This window comes from Drosophila gunungcola, unplaced genomic scaffold, assembly GCF_025200985.1.
Source record: "Drosophila gunungcola strain Sukarami unplaced genomic scaffold, Dgunungcola_SK_2 000035F, whole genome shotgun sequence".
Taxonomy (NCBI): Eukaryota; Metazoa; Arthropoda; class Insecta; order Diptera; family Drosophilidae; genus Drosophila; species Drosophila gunungcola.
The window spans coordinates 58,629-77,401 of record NW_026453209.1 but is presented as its reverse complement, the minus strand read 5'-3'; the positions used below and the strand labels follow the sequence as shown (position 1 = coordinate 77,401).

General features: G+C 38.4%; 1 protein-coding gene across 1 annotated transcript in view; it reads right to left on the bottom strand.

Annotated features, from left to right (window-relative positions):
- LOC128263962 (UDP-N-acetylglucosamine--peptide N-acetylglucosaminyltransferase 110 kDa subunit) overlaps window positions 1-18,773 on the bottom strand; it is a 266,337-nt gene that overhangs the window by 228,482 nt on the left and 19,082 nt on the right. The window lies entirely within an intron of this gene.

Sequence of the window (18,773 nt, the reverse complement as noted above, 5' to 3'; positions counted from 1 at the left end):
ACTAGTTTTCGCTTTTTTGGTTTTCTCAAAGCCTGTATTTGTTATAAAATTATTTATTATTATTTTGAATTTTGTTATAAAACGTTGGCGCTCTTCCATGCGACTTATTGTAGTGTGACCATTCAATTCAACAATAAAATGAAAAAGTTTTAAGCCAAAAAAACCAATGTTATTAAAATAGTGACCGATAAGCCACAAGATAAAATCGTCTTATGTGATAAATTTTTTTATAATGCATTTATATATATATTTTTTTAAGGTTTTGCGAAAATTTCCGTTTGTTCGCGAGTGTATTGTGATTAATTTGTGTTAAATAAATTGAATCATTTTGGTGATTTAATTTGGTTCTTGGATTGTTGTTGTAATTCTGTTGCCTCCGTTTTAGGTTTTCTTTTCTATTGCTCTGGACGCTGTTGGAACGGCAAGCACTCTAACGGTGATACTTTTGTGTATCTCCCTGTAATTCACTCTTAGGAGTTGAACATCGTTGAGGAGTTGCCGTTCCAAAAGCGGCAAAATCTAAACGTTGTTCCGTTCTTGACCTATTAATCTCTCTCTGTCTCTCACTTATTCGTGCTAATATCGGAGTTAATCGGTGCTACGCTCCCGCTCTCCCCCGTTCTCTCCAACTATATCGCTTTGTGGTGCATAAAATCGGAGTTAATCGTTGTTACGCTCCCGCTCACAAAGTTCTTGAGCTTACTATTTTTGTCCTCTATAGTTGCTCAGTGGTCCGAATAACCGTGATTATGGCTGTTTGATGGAAGTTATCTCGGCTGGACTGCAACCAGTTTTCTGCCATTTATGCGAAAAAAAATTTTCATGCCAAGTGTCTTAGCTTTACTATTATGGTTTGCGACGCAATCAAAAATAAAAGTGGCTTACGCTACTACTGTGATGAGTGCATTGCAGATAGGAGACTCACAATAATATGTGTTGCCGAAGTAATCCGTAACTGCAGTAAAAATACGGTTATACTTTTGGTGCTCGAATCGCCCTATGCTATCGGAGCTCAATTCCCCTAAGCGCAAAAAATCGAAGCTTAAATTTTTTGTATGCTAGTAATGTATCCTCATTTGTGCTCAGGCACTTTCTGTGAAAGAGTACGAAGCTAAGAAAAAATAAATAGTTCAAGGGATATGGGAAATCTTGTTAAAGAGACATCCCCAGAGCCTTCTACTTCCTCTTTTATTTTAAAAAACTAGCCTCCTCATTTCTTCTGTCCTATCAAAATATAAGAGGCTTACTTAATAAGCTGTCTAAATTGTACTCTGATAGTTTTTTATTTTTATTCCATGTTATTGTGTTTACATAAACCTGGTTAAAACCGGAGATTCTCAGCTCCGAAGTTTTTCCGGGTAAGTACACAGTTTATAGGCTTGATCGTACTTTTATACAAGGAGGGGAGTCTTAAGTGCTGTTAACTCTAATTACCAACTTTTAATGAAAGTAATGACATAAAATGGCTGGGTATAAAATTATCGTTCCCGGATAGTTAAGATATATTATTTGCTCATATATCCCGCCATCATCTGAGTTCCCAATTTAAGCGAACCACCTTTCCGTTACACATTCCATTTGATATAAACTGTCAGACAGAGATCAGTTAATAATTTTAAGTGATTTTATATACCTAATGCGACTTTGTCCCCGGACGAAAAATCAAATATTTTACTGTCTTTAGCGCAGCATGACTTTATTGACCGCTCATTTGACATTGCCCTATCTAAAGTTAACCATGTTCAAAAGTCTTTAGGACAAAAGGCGTTTATGTTTTAAGAAATTTGCCACTTACGCAGTATCGAATTTGAACATATACATTTAATTATGAAACTCGATTTCTTTCGCATGACTACCGCGTGCACGTTTTACGAAATCCAATCGGTGAACCCAATTTTCAACCACTTTTTCGCATAAATCGGTTGAAATTCCAGCAATTTCGCGTTCAATATTGGCTCTGAGCTCTTGCAACGTCGCCGGCTTATTGGCTTAGACCAATGACTTCACGTAACCCCAAAGAAAATAGTCTTGAGGTGTCAAATCACACAAGCGCGGGGGCCACTCGACCGGTCCATTTCGCGAAATAACACGCTCATCGAACTTAGTTTTCAATATTGCGATTGTAGCGTGTGCTGTGTGGCATGTGGCCCCGTCCTGTTGAGCATCACTTCGAGCACTTCTTGCACTCACGGGCACCGGAACATTATGTAGCGAAAACGTAGACTCAAATTTTGCCACTAGACGGTCGATTGTCGAAGAGTTGTCACGTCTTAAAAATTTTAAGTCCAGACTGTTGCTCACCAGTTTGGAGTTCCCAATATAGTGTACATATAGACGGGATAGAATCTATGCAAAGAACATTTTACTATTTGCTCTAATCTTACCATCTTACCCTTCTTCTTCTTCTAATTAGTATACCCACTATGATATGGAGTGGAGTGAGAAGGACATTCAGAATTGCTCTCACATTCTGATTTATTATCTATCCCTTTCTGTACTCGATAGTATTAAGAAGTTATCGATACTCAGGTGCAAGCTAAGAAAAGCGTGCAAACGAATTGAAACTACACAATCGTCGCCGGAATCTCGAAGAAAAAAGTTGAGAGAAGCACACGTATATTTTGTTAAGTTTAAGCAAAACCGTTAAATGTTATTTAAAAGCATACTATACTAAAGTCAGCGTATTTTATTAATAGCGAACCCTGCAATTTTTGGGGGCTAATCTGAGATTTGCATACCATTCCACAATGCCTTAGACACCAATTGGCAAAGTTACGTGGAGTGCGGTAAATGCAGAAATCGGATGGAATTTTGCAATTTGGACTGGAGAAGAACTGCAGATAAGCAATTCATAAGCAATTAACTGGAAAAAATTTAATCAGATCGACGCGCATTGCAATAAGGCAAGGTACAGTGCAAATACACACATAAACGACGAGCTGATATATATTTGCCGGCTTAGGTGTAGAGAAATGTCGAGAAAGAGCTGAGATCAAGGAAGCAGCGGATCGGGCTCGTAATCTTTTAAAAGCAGCGGTCCAAGAGCTGAGAAAGATCAAGGAACAGCGGATCGGGCTGGTAACAGTTTCAGAACCAAAGGAATGTGGGAAGCTGATAGTCAACAATGTGATCTTGGAGGAGGAGCGGATCAGAGCTGGGAGCAGTTTCAAAAGCGGCTGGCAAGATATTGGATCTGGTTGCGTCACCATCCGAACGTGCAGGATCTTGTAAGCTGAGGCTGGTGCAAGGATTTTCGCAGCAAGCGGTGCACACGTAAGAAGGAATCAAGATTGACAGGATTGACATGTCGGTCGAGTTTCATGTTTTTCCTGATGAGGACATGAAGTTTGAAGCAATTTTAGGCACAACAATCTTAGACAATGTGGATATAATGGTAACCAAGTATTTTCGACAAGGGTGCTGCGCGAAGAGAGCAGCGGTCGACAACCAGATTATTGAAAGTTCTTGTGTGCAGCTAATGACCGAGTTTGAGAGTTTTTGCATGATAAGTTCGGAGGACTTTGAGGCAGGTTCGGAAGTTGATTTAACACATTTGAGTTTGCTTCGCCAGTGGTTCTTGTTAATAAAGTAGGAAAAACGCTTTTACCATGAGATTTCAGTCAGAGTTACAATATGGGCAATGTATTTACAAAATTTAGACTACGAATTGGAACACGGACAAAAGTGCCAGAAAGTGTTGTTGAGACCAAGGGCAATGAAGATTTTTTCGTGCTGACAAGCTCAGTGCTATTGACACTAACCAGAAACACGGATTTGCGCTGTAGAAATGCAGCCGCAACCTGAAAAGACAGCCGCTCCAGAGGTTCTTACTTAAACGTAACGATGGAACTTTGGCCCACAGTAGTTCCGAGATTGCCGAATTATTTAGAGTTGACTTGGAAAATCGTTTCACTCCATTGGACTTTGTTACGAGCCAAGAAGTCCAAACAACGATCTCTAGATGAGGACTCCCTTTTGGCCCTCCTGTTAATGTGCGTCCAGTAGACGTGGGCGTGGTTTGTGATCATATTAGGCGACTAGTTTCCACTAAGGCTTCTGGAATGGTCGCGATTGACGGAAAGGTAGCAAAGACTCAGCCTAGCTTAGTCATTACGCTGCTCTGTCAACTTTTTAATGCCTCCCTAGACCTTCTAGCCAATTGGAAACGGGCACTAGTTACAATGGTAACAAAAAAACGGAAAATGCTGTGCATCCCAGAATCCTATAGGCCGATTAGTCTCCCGTCTACTTATTACAAGATTTTTGAGCGGATAATGCTTGCTAGACTCTTAGCTTTAGCTGCGTTTGACTTTCGTAATCGTCATTGTGCTGTTGAGCAAGTGCACAAAGTAGTTAATCATGTCCTGGGTGCTAGAAGAACATAAATATTGCTCAGTTGTCTTTCTTGAATTTCGACAGGCTTTGGCACGACGGTCTCTTCTACAAACTAATGCCACTTTTGCCTGAAAGATTATGGAAGCTAGTCGTGTCATTCTTGGATAAAAGGGCATTTTCTGTAGACATGTACATCGATCTGGACTACGTTCTATTCGTGTCGGGGTCTCGCAAGGAAGCGTCCTTGGGCCATTCTTGTACACAGTTTATACGTCGGATCTTCCAAACCCATTTGCACGAAGTACACTATAACCTATACAGACGACACTGCATTTCTTGCAGTTGTTAGTACTCCATCGTCTGCCTCCCGGCGTGTCCAGGCATTTTTAAATTAATTTGAGTGTTGGGCTTCTTGGTGGAACAGTCGACAAAACACAGCACGCCATATTTGCCCTCCGCCCTAGCCGTTTGGGTAGCCTCTACCTTTATGGAAATAGACTTAAGCAAGAAAACAAGGTAACCTGGTGTAACATTGGACCTTTGTTAGAAGGGACAAATTGATCGGTTGTGTGGCTCAGCAAGATCAAAACTGGACAGAATAGACTGGCTTCTTCGACCAGGTTGCTTTCTATCCCATCTGACTAATTTGCGACTCTTCAAGGCCATTGTCCTCTCGACTTTAAATTTGGGAACAACTTTCTCTGTGGCTTGTAAAATATGTAAATGCATTCTGGGATTATTATAATAAAAGAAAATCTAAATGCAACTTATTTATTTATAAACGCGTTTGATGTTTTAAACGACAATAAAAGTGGGGAGCACAACTTTTGAAAGATGTATCTCCAAAAACTATCACTCGGACCATCTTGAAAATGTAGGACAATATTCTCGCAATGTTATTGAATTTAATAAGAAAATAAAAAAAAATAATTTTTTTTTGAAACCGTGGAACTCCAAAAAAAAGTGTTTTGACATCAAGTTTCCATGTTTTTTTGGTTTATAAACATTTGTGCGTTAAAACATATATATAATTATAATTTTAAATAAATAATTCAGAGTTCGATTTAGTTAGGAAGCAAATACAAGCAGTTTTAGAGCGACGTTTGTAGTCAGCAACATTTACGATTAATTTGATACCCTCCGGAAAAAAATTTTGCATTTATTAATTTAAAAAAATTGTTTATATTTGTTCTCGAATTTAGTGTTTGTCAAAAGTGTAGAATTTGTATTTTTAATATTGTTCAGACAAAAATTTTAATTAAAAATATTTTGAATGTAATAATACATACAAATTTAATTGTAAACAATAATGGCACTGGCCAAGTTTTTATTAATATACACGCTGCCGATCGTATTTTGATCATCTGCGCTTGACAGATACAGAAAGGCGGATCTTTTTATTTTCCCAGACACAATAATATTTTTTTGGTTATTTTGGAGGGAGGAAGCAACCATGACCCACTTCCAATTACGACGAAGATTACTCAAGCAATGGTACCTGAACATCGGACTCATCTTCCTTGGCCCATGTGTTCTGGACAGGGCACTAATAGGCCTACGTGGCAAGATGCACTTAAATAAGACGTTTTTTTAAATATCAATAATAAAACAAAACACGGAAAAAGCTTACTTTGGCAAGAAGAAGAAGCTATTGAAAAAACTAAATATTTTTTATAACATCTAAATTTAAACTTATATGCGTTTACGTCGAAAAACATTGAAGCTATGACGATTTCAAGTTAAATTATTCGATCGTACCTAAGGCAGCAAAGTGATATCGTTTTTCGGTTTGATTAAAATACAGAAGCGTCATTCTATATCAAAAAACCATTACTATATTCAAATAAAAATAAAACTGAAACAAGAAATGAAGCATACTTCGGCAAGCCGAAGTTCAAAAAAAGTCAAAAAGCGACAAAAAATCAGAAAGCAGCAACAGTCCCTGTGTTTCGTTTCATTGCTTGCTGCTTTGCTGTTGCTTACAGTTATGAGCGTAAGTCAGAGCTGCGGCAGATATCGACTTTCGGAAGTCGTCAGAGTTCGCAGTCGAAAAAATTAATGGTTTCGACGGTCTGATGGATTTGCTTTTTGTCGCTTTTGTTTTTGTTTAGCGTAAATCAAAAAGTAGCAAGCGCAATCGCTTACGTCAGGTTTTTGTTAGTGTTATTTGTCTAGCAATAACTTTCCCGACTGCTACATCCGACGACTTTCGAAAGTCGATGCCTGCCGCAGCAATAAAACGGAAAACAGCGACTGTTGCTGCTTTCTGATTTGTGTCGGTTTTTAACTTTTGCATTTGCTTCGACTGCGACTTCTGCTTTTCTACGAGCAGAAGCAGAAGCTAAATCATATGAAATGAAACTTACTGCAGTTTTTCAAACACTGGTTCAGACCAGATCTTTCAAAATGCATTATGAGATAATGTAAAATTAGCTTATATTAATTAAATTTAAAAGATTCCCTATACAAATATTTGAAAAACATACTTTTTACATAATTTTTTAAAACACGCCAAATTTATGAAATTTTACACCATTGGTAATGTTAGTTATGGGATATAAACTATAAAAAAATATTTTAATGTAACATCCAGCGATTTATAAAGAAATTAAAAGAAAAAACACATCAAAATCAACTAATTTTGACCTGATTTAACCTATGACATCAAAAGGACATAGTAATCTGATCAGAGTACGCATAAAAAGTAATATCTGAAAGTACTGAGAATCTTTTTCTTACACTCCGCAAATTATCGGATTATAACCGTCTGGTCAATATGACAGATATATGGCACCTACGAGAAATAGTCAACCGATTTTTATTTATTTTTTACCAAAAAAATAACAATTTGTTTTGGCCAAAAACCAGCGATTTATACTAAAATCTTAAAAAAAAAAAAAACAATAAAAACCCCTGTAGTTGAGTTCCCCGACTATTAGATACCCGTTCCACAGTTAACAAATTTTAAACTAAGAAATCCCCCACATGGGTGGCGACAACGTGCAGCACACCCACCCCCCGCTAACAGTTATTTTACTCTGTCTCTCTACATCAGCGATCACCAGGTCATATCTAATGAGCAAAGGATAGTGCTTCGCCGCGGCAGAGCGGCCGAAGTTAATATACCCTTGCAGCTATTGCATAGATTAATATTCTTAAATGAACAATATTCCGATTTGTAAGCCTAAATGTTTATTGTCATTACCCATCTCTAAGAATTACAAAAAAATTTCTGTTTAGAGTAGAGCGCCAGCACCTAGTCAAATGCTCATAGGTGTGCGCTGCACACGCAGGGCTGTTATACAGCTTTGCATGATTATTGTTCTTCGCCTTACTTATCTCACTACATTTGTCCCGTTATCTGTTCAGCTGAGCTACAGCGAAAACATTTACAAAATTTGAAGTCAAGCTTTCGGCAAGCCAGTAATACAGTATCGCTGCAACTCCGAGCACAGCTAATAAAATCAAGAAATAATTTTCTAAACGAAAGGGTGGCATTTTGGTTGCCTTCCCCATAAACATTTTGGTGGCCCTAACTTGATATTCGTTTAATCGGAGTCTGCATGTCGACTTTTAACATCGTTTTATATCTAGTTGGTTTTGGCGACCTTTCCAAAGTTTATTAATTGTTAGCCGGCTCGAGGTCAGACTGTTGAAAAACACAAAATTATTTCAATTTTGGTTATTTGTCAATATATTTCGATTGCTCTTCGGCAAAAAAGTAACAACGATTTTAATATTTTTAACAAACAGAAAACAATTTACATTTGACATACATTTAATTTACACGTCTGCGTCCGGTGACGTGGAGTTGTTAACTAATTTTTCTTTCCCTAGTAAGTGTCTATATAAATGAGCGCAATTGTCAGTGTCCGTTTTGTAGTTCATCCGTATGTCTGTAGGTGTTTATATGATATGTAGCATTTCTATGGTGAATCGTTTGGCATAGTGTTGTTCTTGTGATAAAATACTCGCCCCTTCGAAGTTCGGTCAGTGATTACTCTTGGCACAGTGGGACATGAGTGCTGTTTTTTGCGCGTTCGTATGATGTCTAGCTTTGAAGTCCGATTTGTTCTGTTGTATATAGATTTTAATGTGTGGTCCGGTTTATGTGCGATACTTATGTTTTCTTTGTCGTAGCATTCCGATTTCGCTACACGTTCGGATAATGCCGGGACGTATGTAATTGACATATATTATTTGTTTTTATTGTTTTTAACGCTATTTTCTTTTGTTGTTTTGTGTTCCGATAATAATGTTTTTATTATGTGTTTTTGGGAAATCATTGTCTGTCAACATTGATTTTATCTCCTGGGTCGTCTCTTCGTGGTAATCCGTGTCTGAAACTTTGAGCATTCTATGTATACAGCTTCTAGCTGTATTTATTATCTTATCTTATCATAAAAACACCTACAGACATACGGATGAACTACAAAACGGACAATGACAATTGCGCTCATTTATATAGACACTTACTAGGGAAAGAAAAATTAGTTAACAACTCCACGTCACCGGACGCAGATGTGTAAATTAAATGTATGTCAAATGTAAATTGTTTTCTGTTTGTTAAAAATATTAAAATCGTTGTAATTATTTTGCCGAAGAGCAACCGAAATATATTGACAAATAACCAAAACTGAAATAATTTTGTGTTTTTTTCAACATTCTGACCTCGAGCCGGCTAACAATTAATATAATTGTTTAATATCGTTTAAACAATAATAGCATCTCGGTCACAAACACACGAACACTCTAAGTGCACGCTGCCGGCCGGCCGTTTGTCTTTTTTTTGAGCATTTCGCGCTGTGAAAGAAGCTAAACTGAGTTGTTTAACGCGTATATTGCATACGTACATGTGTAAATAGCCGTGTATGTGTATGGTCACATACATTACTTTGCAAAGTCAGTGCGCTGTTGCTAGGCAAACATTTCGGTAAAAAGAACAAAAACAAAGTGAAAGGTTCCGTTACGTTGTTGGCGACGCTCGGTGTATTAACATTTACGCGGCAATAGGAATAGGGTGTTTCCTTTCCTCTGAATCCGGTCAGACATTTAAAAAACGGGTAACCCAGAACACGCGATTCAGCCTCAAAATGATGCTCCCAGTGACATCGAGTTTTACCGAGCCAAAGTGCGTTCCGTTTTGCGGCAGTTAAACGAAATGAAAGATTATTTAGCTGTTGGAGCTAGTGAGCAGTTTGAATTCGATTCTGCACAAACTTCGCTGGAAAAACTGGACTTTTCGGAGATTAGTAAAGATATGCGGTTTGAATTTTCAGCAGTCTTAATGGATTTAAAGGCGAAACTAAATCAAGCTTTAGCAGCTCTGCGCAAACTGCATTTGCCGGGTTCCACAACGGCCAATTCTACATCCTTTGATATTATAAACAATGCGGATCCTTCTTTCAAATTTAGGAAACCTAGATAGCCAAATCTAGAGATTGCTCATTTTCAAGGATCGTACTCAGAATGGCCGGGCTTTCTTGAAACTTTTAACACGGTCATTGAAAATGATGATGATGATGATGAGCTAAGTGATATTGAAAAATTACCTATTTAGGCGACGTGGCTTTGGAAACCATAAGATGGCTCGAGCCCGCAAATAAAAATTATTAAAAGGCTTTAAATTTACTTTCAGGCACACGTTCAGGCCATTGCCTGAGAAGGGATCAGCTAAGAGTCTTCGGGAGCTCAGCGATTGGATGAATTCGCGTCTTTGCGCAATCCGTACCCTGGCCACTTCACAACAAATTCTGGGTGGATTTCTCATTCATATCGTGACATACAAGCTGGATAAAAGGACCCTTGAAAAATGGGAAGAAGATTTGTCAATCGCTGAGCTATTTACCTGGGCTGCTTCTTGGAGAAGAGGTGCAGGATGATGGAAAACTTGGACCAAGCCGTGGTAACTCAAACACCAAACCAACAGGTGGGAAAAAGCATGCATAGATAGAACGCAAGTGTACTGATTACTTCTGCTACTAACTCAAAAAATCCAATTTGCCTATTTTGCGATGCTAGAGATCATTATTTGCCAAAATGCTCCCGATTTTTAAGCTTGAGTCCCAATCTTCGATACAGAGAAGCAAAGCAAATGCACCATTGCCTCAACTATTTACGCAAGAGGCATAGCTTGCAGCAATGTAAGTCAACTCATTGTAAACATTGTAGCATGAAGCAGCACTTATTACTGCACATTTTCCCAGAGGCATCCATACCATCGACCTCAGTTTCATCTCCATCATCCGACCCATCAATAATCTACGTAAAAAATAGAGTCGGTGCATTTATGGCTTGCCGAGTAATATAAGATTAAGCTTCACAGTTAAACTTTATTACTACGCGCCTAGCTATCCAACTTAATTTGAAACTAAGACAATTGCACACACTTATTTCTGGGATAGGAGAATCTTCCATGAACTCAGATAAAGCAGTCCATATTCTGGCGCAATCACGGGGTGCAAGGCGTAATTTGCAGCTGTTGTAACCCTTAGTATCACTGATTATCAGCCAAATTTCAAAATAAATAGTACAGGAGGATGCCACAAAACATTTCGCTAGCTGACCCTCATTTCAACCAATCACAACGAATTGATCTTTTAACTGGCGCTGGTCTGTTTTTCGAAATAATCGCTAAAGTGAAAATTTATTTGGATAGCACCTTGCCCACGCTTCAAAACACCAAGCTTGGTTGGATAGTTTCTGGAGGGATGTCAAGTATGCTAAATCGCAAATCTGTCTTAGCTGCCATTGTCAAGCATCCTGCTGATCATTCAGATGATGACACACTTGCTGCCGTAGTAAAGCGGTTTTGGGAGATTGAAGACTACAGTTTAGAAAAACCATCGATGTTGGCCGAAGACTTACGATACGAGCAGTATTTTAAAGAAAATTGCATTAGGCTTGAGAATGGTCAATTCTCGTTTCGCCTTTTATCCACTTTAGGGTTCATGTCTCTCGCATTAAGGGATCCAGCGGTGCCACAATTTTTCTTGCCTCACCATTCTGTTCAGAAGCTTGAAAGCACTACCACTAAACTTCGTGACGTCTTTGATGGTTCTGCTAAAACTACATCTGGGATAGCTCTAAACGACTTGCTTCCAGCAGGACCAACAATTCAGCAAAAAATCTTTAATACTTTTTTTAAAATAGTTTTTAAAGTAGCTCTTTGTGGAGACATCAGCTCTCTTATGATGAAGAGGAATCATTTCCAGCAAAAATCGTTCGTAGAGATTTCTATGTGGACGATCTAATCTCTGGTGGCGATTCAGTTAAAGAGGTGAAGGAAATTCGTCATCAGGTAAAGGAGCTACTGGCGCGCGAGTTACCGTACCGGTACCATCGACTATGCCACCGCCTAAACCTCCCCGTGTTACCCTCTTCCAAGTGGACAGTGACCGACAGCTAGCCGTTCGTTGTCCCACATAAGATGCACATAAGAAATGCAACATCAGCACAAGGCAGGATGTTGCTAAACGACACCCACTCAGCAGAGCTCCAGAAAATACTTTGTTAGCATTTACTCACCCACACATACATAATTGTAAACACATAAAATTCTTTGGCGGAGGTTTGATTTGAATCTCAAGCCACAATAAAAATTATTCCGTTTGGAACAACCAAAGCGAACACATCAACTGTCTATATATAAACCTTAACTGAATATTGGATGAATAAGAATCACCGTTAACTATTTCATACTATAACTGGCGCAGCCGGACCTATCAGCCGGAAGGAGAAAAAAAGGACACACATACCCGGAGAACTGAGAAGGACCGAAATGATGAAAACAATTATTTGTATAATTTATATGCAACAGAAAGTTAAAATAGTGATGTGACATAATACAATATATACATATATATCAAGATACACATATACTATATAATAAGCATAAGCAAAGAAAAAAAAAAAAATAATAGTTGAAAGAGTAAACAAAAGAGAATTGTAAATGTCAAAAATTAGCAAAGTCAAGGGGTCACTTAGACCTCTGACTAGAAGTAAAGTTATAAAAAAGGCTACCAGTTTGCCAACGATAGTTGAACAGTTAAATTTTGAGCCCTCAACTTCTAGAGCAGTGCAGAACATGGAAGCTAATACAATGACGCATCAGGACAATTTAGGAATGCAACAGGCAACATTTGAGATGTTAGGTACTGTGAAAATTTCCGACGTGATCCGGTCGATGCATGTTTTTATGGGGGAAAAAGAAAGGATCAACGAGTTCATCTTAAACGCAGAGGAGATCCTTTTAATGATTAGAGGGATGGATCAAACACCTATGGGACTAATGATCCTTAGGCAAATAAGGAATAAAATCCAAGGAAAGGCCGATGACATTTTGGTAAAATCAAATTGTGGATTAAATTGGGGATGTAATTAAAAGAATTTTGATAGCCCATTTTGCAGACAAGAGGTCAGAACCTGATTTACTGAGGGAATTAAACCAGTTGGAAAATAAAAAACTAACAGTAGAATTATTTTACTCAGAGGTATCTGATGTACATAAGGCATTGTGTAATGTTATAGACAGGACAGATACGAACCCCATCGCAATTCAGGCGAAGAAAAAGTTATATGAGGAAACGTGTCTGGAGGCGTTCGTAACAGGTCTTAAAGGCAATTTAGGTAGTGCCGTGAGGGGAAGAGTTCCGAAGACGCTCTTGGAAGCATACGAGATAGCGGTTAAGGAGAGAGACATTTATTACCGGTCTAAAGAGGTACCCAGGAGCAATAATTTTAGTATGGCAGGGGGTTATAACAGGCAGAACTTTGGGTATAATAGAAACAGAGGATACAATAACAACTTTAACAGAGATAATGAAGGATATAGGCAACAAGGAGGATATAATAGGAACCCCAGGTGGAATAAGGAAGGAATTAGGAATAGAGGATATGACAATCAGTCGACCTCTAACTCTTCAGGGTATAATAAAAAGGCAATAATGCCAAAACAAGAAATTGCAGAATGCTCATCAACTGGGCCTAGAGGTGCCAAACGATGGCAGTCAGGGCAATTAAATACAGTAGAAAAAGAAGATGGACCTGTCAGGAAAACAAAAGTGGAGATTGGTGGTAGATTTTAGGAAGTTGAATGAGAAGACAGTGAAGGATAGGTATCCGATGCCAGTAATTGGCGAAGTACTCGATAAACTGGGAAAAGCCATGTATTTCTCGGTATTAGATTTGGCTAGCGGATACCATCAGATTGAGATGGAAAAACAGGACATTCCAAAAACAGCATTTACAACGGATAACGGGCATTTTGAATATGTAAGGATGCCATTTGGACTGACAAATGCTCCAGCGACGTTTCAAAGAGTGATGAATAACCTGATGGGAGAGTTGGTGGGCAAGATTTGTCTAGTCTACATGGATGACATAATTGTGTATTCCCCGTCCCTACAAAGTCACATGCAAGATTTGAGGACAGTTTTTAAAAGGATAAGTGGAGCAAATTTTAAACTTCAAACAGACAAATCAGAATTTTTAAAGAAGGAGATAGAGTATTTAGGGCATGTAGTGACACAAGAAGGAGTCAGACCAAACCCAAAGAAGATTGAAGCCATAAAGCTTTTTCCTTTGCCCAAAACACCAAAGGAAATAAAGTCATTTCTTGGACTTATTGGCTATTACAGGAAATTCATAAAAGATTTTGCAAAAATAACGAAACCATTAACTAAGAGACTAAAAGGAAAACAACAGATAATCATAGATGAGGAGTATACAAAAACTTTTGAATATTGCAAGACGTTGTTATGCAATGATCCATTGTTGAGATATCCAGATTTTACAAAATCTTTCATTTTGACCACAGATGCTAGCAATTTTGCTATTGGTGCAGTGTTACCACAAGGAGCAATGGGAGGTGATCGACCAATCGCATTTGCAAGCAGAACGTTAAATGAGGCTGAAGTAAATTATTCCACAGTAGAAAAGGAAATGCTTGCCATAGTTTGGGGCATAAAACACTTCAGACCGTACTTGTTTGGTCACAAATTCACAATAGTCACAGATCATCGCCCACTAACTTGGCTCATGGGATTTAAAGAACCAAATTCCAAGTTGGTGAGGTGGAAGCTGCAACTGTTGGAATATGACTACGAGGTGACCTACAAAAAGGGGTCACAAAACGTCGTGGCAGACGCCTTGAGCAGAATTGAACTACAAGTTCACAACAGTGAACTAGAGTCAACTCAGGCTACTTGTGCGGCCCATACAAGTGAACTGGAATTAAGTTGCATTCATGTGGCAGAAAAGCCACTGAATGCCTTTAATACCCAGTTAATATTTGAGGTTGGGTCGACACCAAGCAGAACAGTGGTGACACCTTTTAAGAACAAGACAAGAAGGACGATAACAGAAAAGGAGTTCACAAAAGAGGAAATTGCAAAAATTCTTAGGGAGGTGCTTAAACCATACAGGTTGTGTGCGATATACACGTCAGATGAAGTTTTTAAAAAGGTAGAAGAAGCGTTTCAGAGTTATTTTTGCAGGAGCAAACTGTATAAAGCAGTACGATGTCTTACCTTCATGCGGGAAATAACAGATATTAGTGAACAAAGAGAAGAAATAGAAAGGTATCACACCTCAGGTAATCATAGGGGAATAGATGAAACTTTTGGAAGATGAGACGGGACATTTATTTTCCATTTATGAAAAACCGAGTAACACAGGTCATTAATGCGTGTGAAACTTGCCAGACATTGAAATATGATCGGCAACCGCAAAAGGTGGTATTTCAAAATACGGAAACCCCGTGCAAGCCACTTGATATCGTTCATACGGACTTATATACAATCAACAAAAACTATGTAATAACAATAATAGACAAGTTTTCAAGGTTTGCCGTGGGATACACTATACCGGCAAGGGACAGTTTAAATATTGTTAAATCAATAAAGAAGTTCATAGGTCAGTACGGCGTTCCTAAAAAGATCATATGTGACCAAGGCGCAGAGTATGCCTCGGCACTATTCAAGGATTTCTGTAGGCAGTACGGAATTGAATTGCATGTGACGTCATTTCAACAAACGTCCAGCAATTCACCGGTTGAAAGGCTTCATTCAACACTGACAGAAACTTATAGGATAATTATGAAAACAAGGAAGGACTTAAAACTAGAAAATGAGCATGAGGAAGTTTTAGATGAAGTTTTCCTAACTTATAATAACTCAATACACTCCATTACGAAATTGAAGCCGTTCGAATTGTTCTCGGGGAGAACACACGTTTTTGAACGGGAAATTAATTTCGATACAGAGCACGAGTACTTAAGGAAGTTAAATGCATATCAGGAGGAAATTTATAAGGAAGTTAAGAACAGGTTGGAAAGACAAAAACAGGAAAGGACGCGAAAACTCAATGAAGGAAGAGAAGAACCCATGGAGTTAGAAAAAGAGGATGTAGTTTATAGGAAGGAGAATAGAAGAAATAAGTTAACACCTAGGTTTACGGAACACACAGTAGATGAGGATAATGGGGTTACATTCGTTACAAAAAAGAAACAGAAGATACATAAATCAAAAATTAAAAAAAGAATTAAACAAAATAAAAACTAATCAATCACGGTTACAGGTGCATATTAGTCCATGGACAGACAATGGAGGTGCAAGCACTAAAACGAGAAGAGGTGATCGTAAAAATGGAACTGGGAAAGGCAAGAGTAGACATAGAGAAGGTTAGATTCTCAGGTGAGGCAGTCCAGGTGGTTAAGGAAAAATTGTATCAGGTGAAGGAGAAGCTAGAAGTACTTAAACCAAGAAATAGGGTCAAAAGAGGAATTTTTAATGGATTAGGGAGCATGATAAAAATAGTTTCGGGAAATATGGACGCATATGATGAGGAGAAAATAGGAAATAGAATAAAAGAATTGAGAAATGAAACAAGGTTTCTTACAAAAGAAGCGGACGAGCAAAGAACCTTTTATCAGGAAACCTTGAGTAGGTTTACGAAAATTACTAAGCATATAAATAAGGAGCAGGAAGAAATTTGTTTATAAAGAATTATAAGAATAACGTATTTAGGGAACTAACACAAGAGCACAATGAAATACATATGCTCCAGCATTTGAATAGGATTAGTTACAGTATTGATTTGTTAACAGTACACTTAAACAATATTGCGGAAAGCATATTGTTAGCGAAACTTCGCATTGTGCCTAAATTCATTTTAGCAGAGACAGAATTAGAGAGGATTATACAGTTTGTAGAGAGTCAAGGGCTCAAAATTGTTTCAAATGAACAAGTTTACGAACTAATAAATATACAGATACAAATAAATGAGACAGACATAATATTTAGGGTAAGAGCTCCAATTTTTGAGCCAAATGTTTATCAGCTATATCATGTTATACCAATTCCAATTAATGGAACTCATTTATTAATAATACCAAATTATGTAGCAATTAATAAGTATAAAATAAGTTTCTTTAACAACCAATGTTCAAAAGTTCATGAAACTTTTATTTGTGAGAGCGAAGAGTTGGGTGTTGAGACAAAAGGAAAGGAGTGCTTGAAAAAGATTTTAACGAACAAACCACCAGGGAAACCTAGAGGGAAGAGAAATGGTTTTGGCACCTGAGGATGGACACATATTCATTTTCAATGCTTTGAACTTACCTGTAAACAACACGTGTGGAGAGGATATTACAATATCAGGGGCGTTAGCAATCAAATATGCAAACTGTTCGATCGAAATAAATGGCATAAAGTATGATGGCCAAGTTATGGAACATAAAGAGGACCATATAGTACTTACCACTACAATAAGTAGGCAGATACTTATAAATAACACTAAACAGGAGTTAAACCTAGAAGTTTTACATATTGAAGATATGAGAAACCTCAAAAAAGTAGTGTACATGGGAAAAGTACAGGAAACACATTTTTCCGTAATATATGGTATGCTGGTGCTTCTAGCGATAACGGTACTGGCAATATGGAGAATTAGAAAAACAAAAACAATCTTCACCCCCAATGCTTTTCTGCACAATGTCGCTCTGGATATACCATAGATGTGGCCATCGCTCCATTCTAGGGGGGGAGGAGTTACCGTACCGGTACCATCGACTATGCCACCGCCTAAACCTCCCCGTGTTACCCTCTTCCAAGTGGACAGTGACCGACAGCTAGCCGTTCGTTGTCCCACATAAGATGCACATAAGAAATGCAACATCAGCACAAGGCAGGATGTTGCTAAACGACACCCACTCAGCAGAGCTCCAGAAAATACTTTGTTAGCATTTACTCACCCACACATACATAATTGTAAACACATAAAATTCTTTGGCGGAGGTTTGATTTGAATCTCAAGCCACAATAAAAATTATTCCGTTTGGAACAACCAAAGCGAACACATCAACTGTCTATATATAAACCTTAACTGAATATTGGATGAATAAGAATCACCGTTAACTATTTCATACTATAACTCGCGGCCACTTTCCGATCAGAAAATGGGGTTCGAATGAAGCAAGCGCTCGCGAAGGAGAGTCTGATCGCGATAAAGAGCAATTGATTAAATTCCACGAGGGATCTTCGGATAATCTTCTCTTTTAACTTTCACAAATTTTATCAAGACAACGAGCAACAAAACGGATTGTGTTGTCAACAATAGCGAAATTTTATGATCAGCTTGGTTTAAAAGCACCTATTGTTACAAAATCCAACATTTTTTTGCAAAATCTATGGAACACTAACATGGATTGGGACGACACAATGCCAGAGCCCCTTCTTTCGTCATGGGGGGAGTTGACCTCTCAGTTGTCGATCGTCCAGAACTTAAAATTTCCACGATTCGTTATGCAATCGCAGGCTTCCGTCGAAATGCACGGATTCTGTGATGCTAGCACAGCAGCTTACTGCGCGTGCTTGTATTTGTAGTCGGAGGCCAATGGAAACGCTGAAGCACATCTACTCTGCTCCAAGTCTAGATTAGCTCCCATAAAAGCTTTAAAAATACCACGATTAGAACTTTCAGCAGCGTGTATATTGGCTGAGCTTATCGTAAACGTTAAGGAAACCATAGGTTTTGATTGCACCTTTCACTGCATGTCGGACTCGTCTATTGTGTTGGCTTTAATTCGGCAACCTCCAAGGGAGTTCAACGTATTTGTGTCTAATAGAATCGCGAAAATCCAGGAAATGACGAAAGTATGGCTTGGCATCATGTTCCAACAGACTCGAATCCGGCGGATGTGGTATCGCGCTGATGTACTCCCAAAGAATTGCTGGAGCACTCCCATTGGACAAATGGACCTCCATTTCTAATGAAAGGAGCGTCGAACTGGCCCTCCCTATTAGATGCAGTAAAGAACCTTCGGGAACGGCGTTCCGTGGCGCTAGTTGGAATCGTTGGCACTGACATATCTATCAACTGCAAGTTTGTTAACTCATTCGACAAGTTGCAGCGTGTACACGCGTACATTTATCGATTCA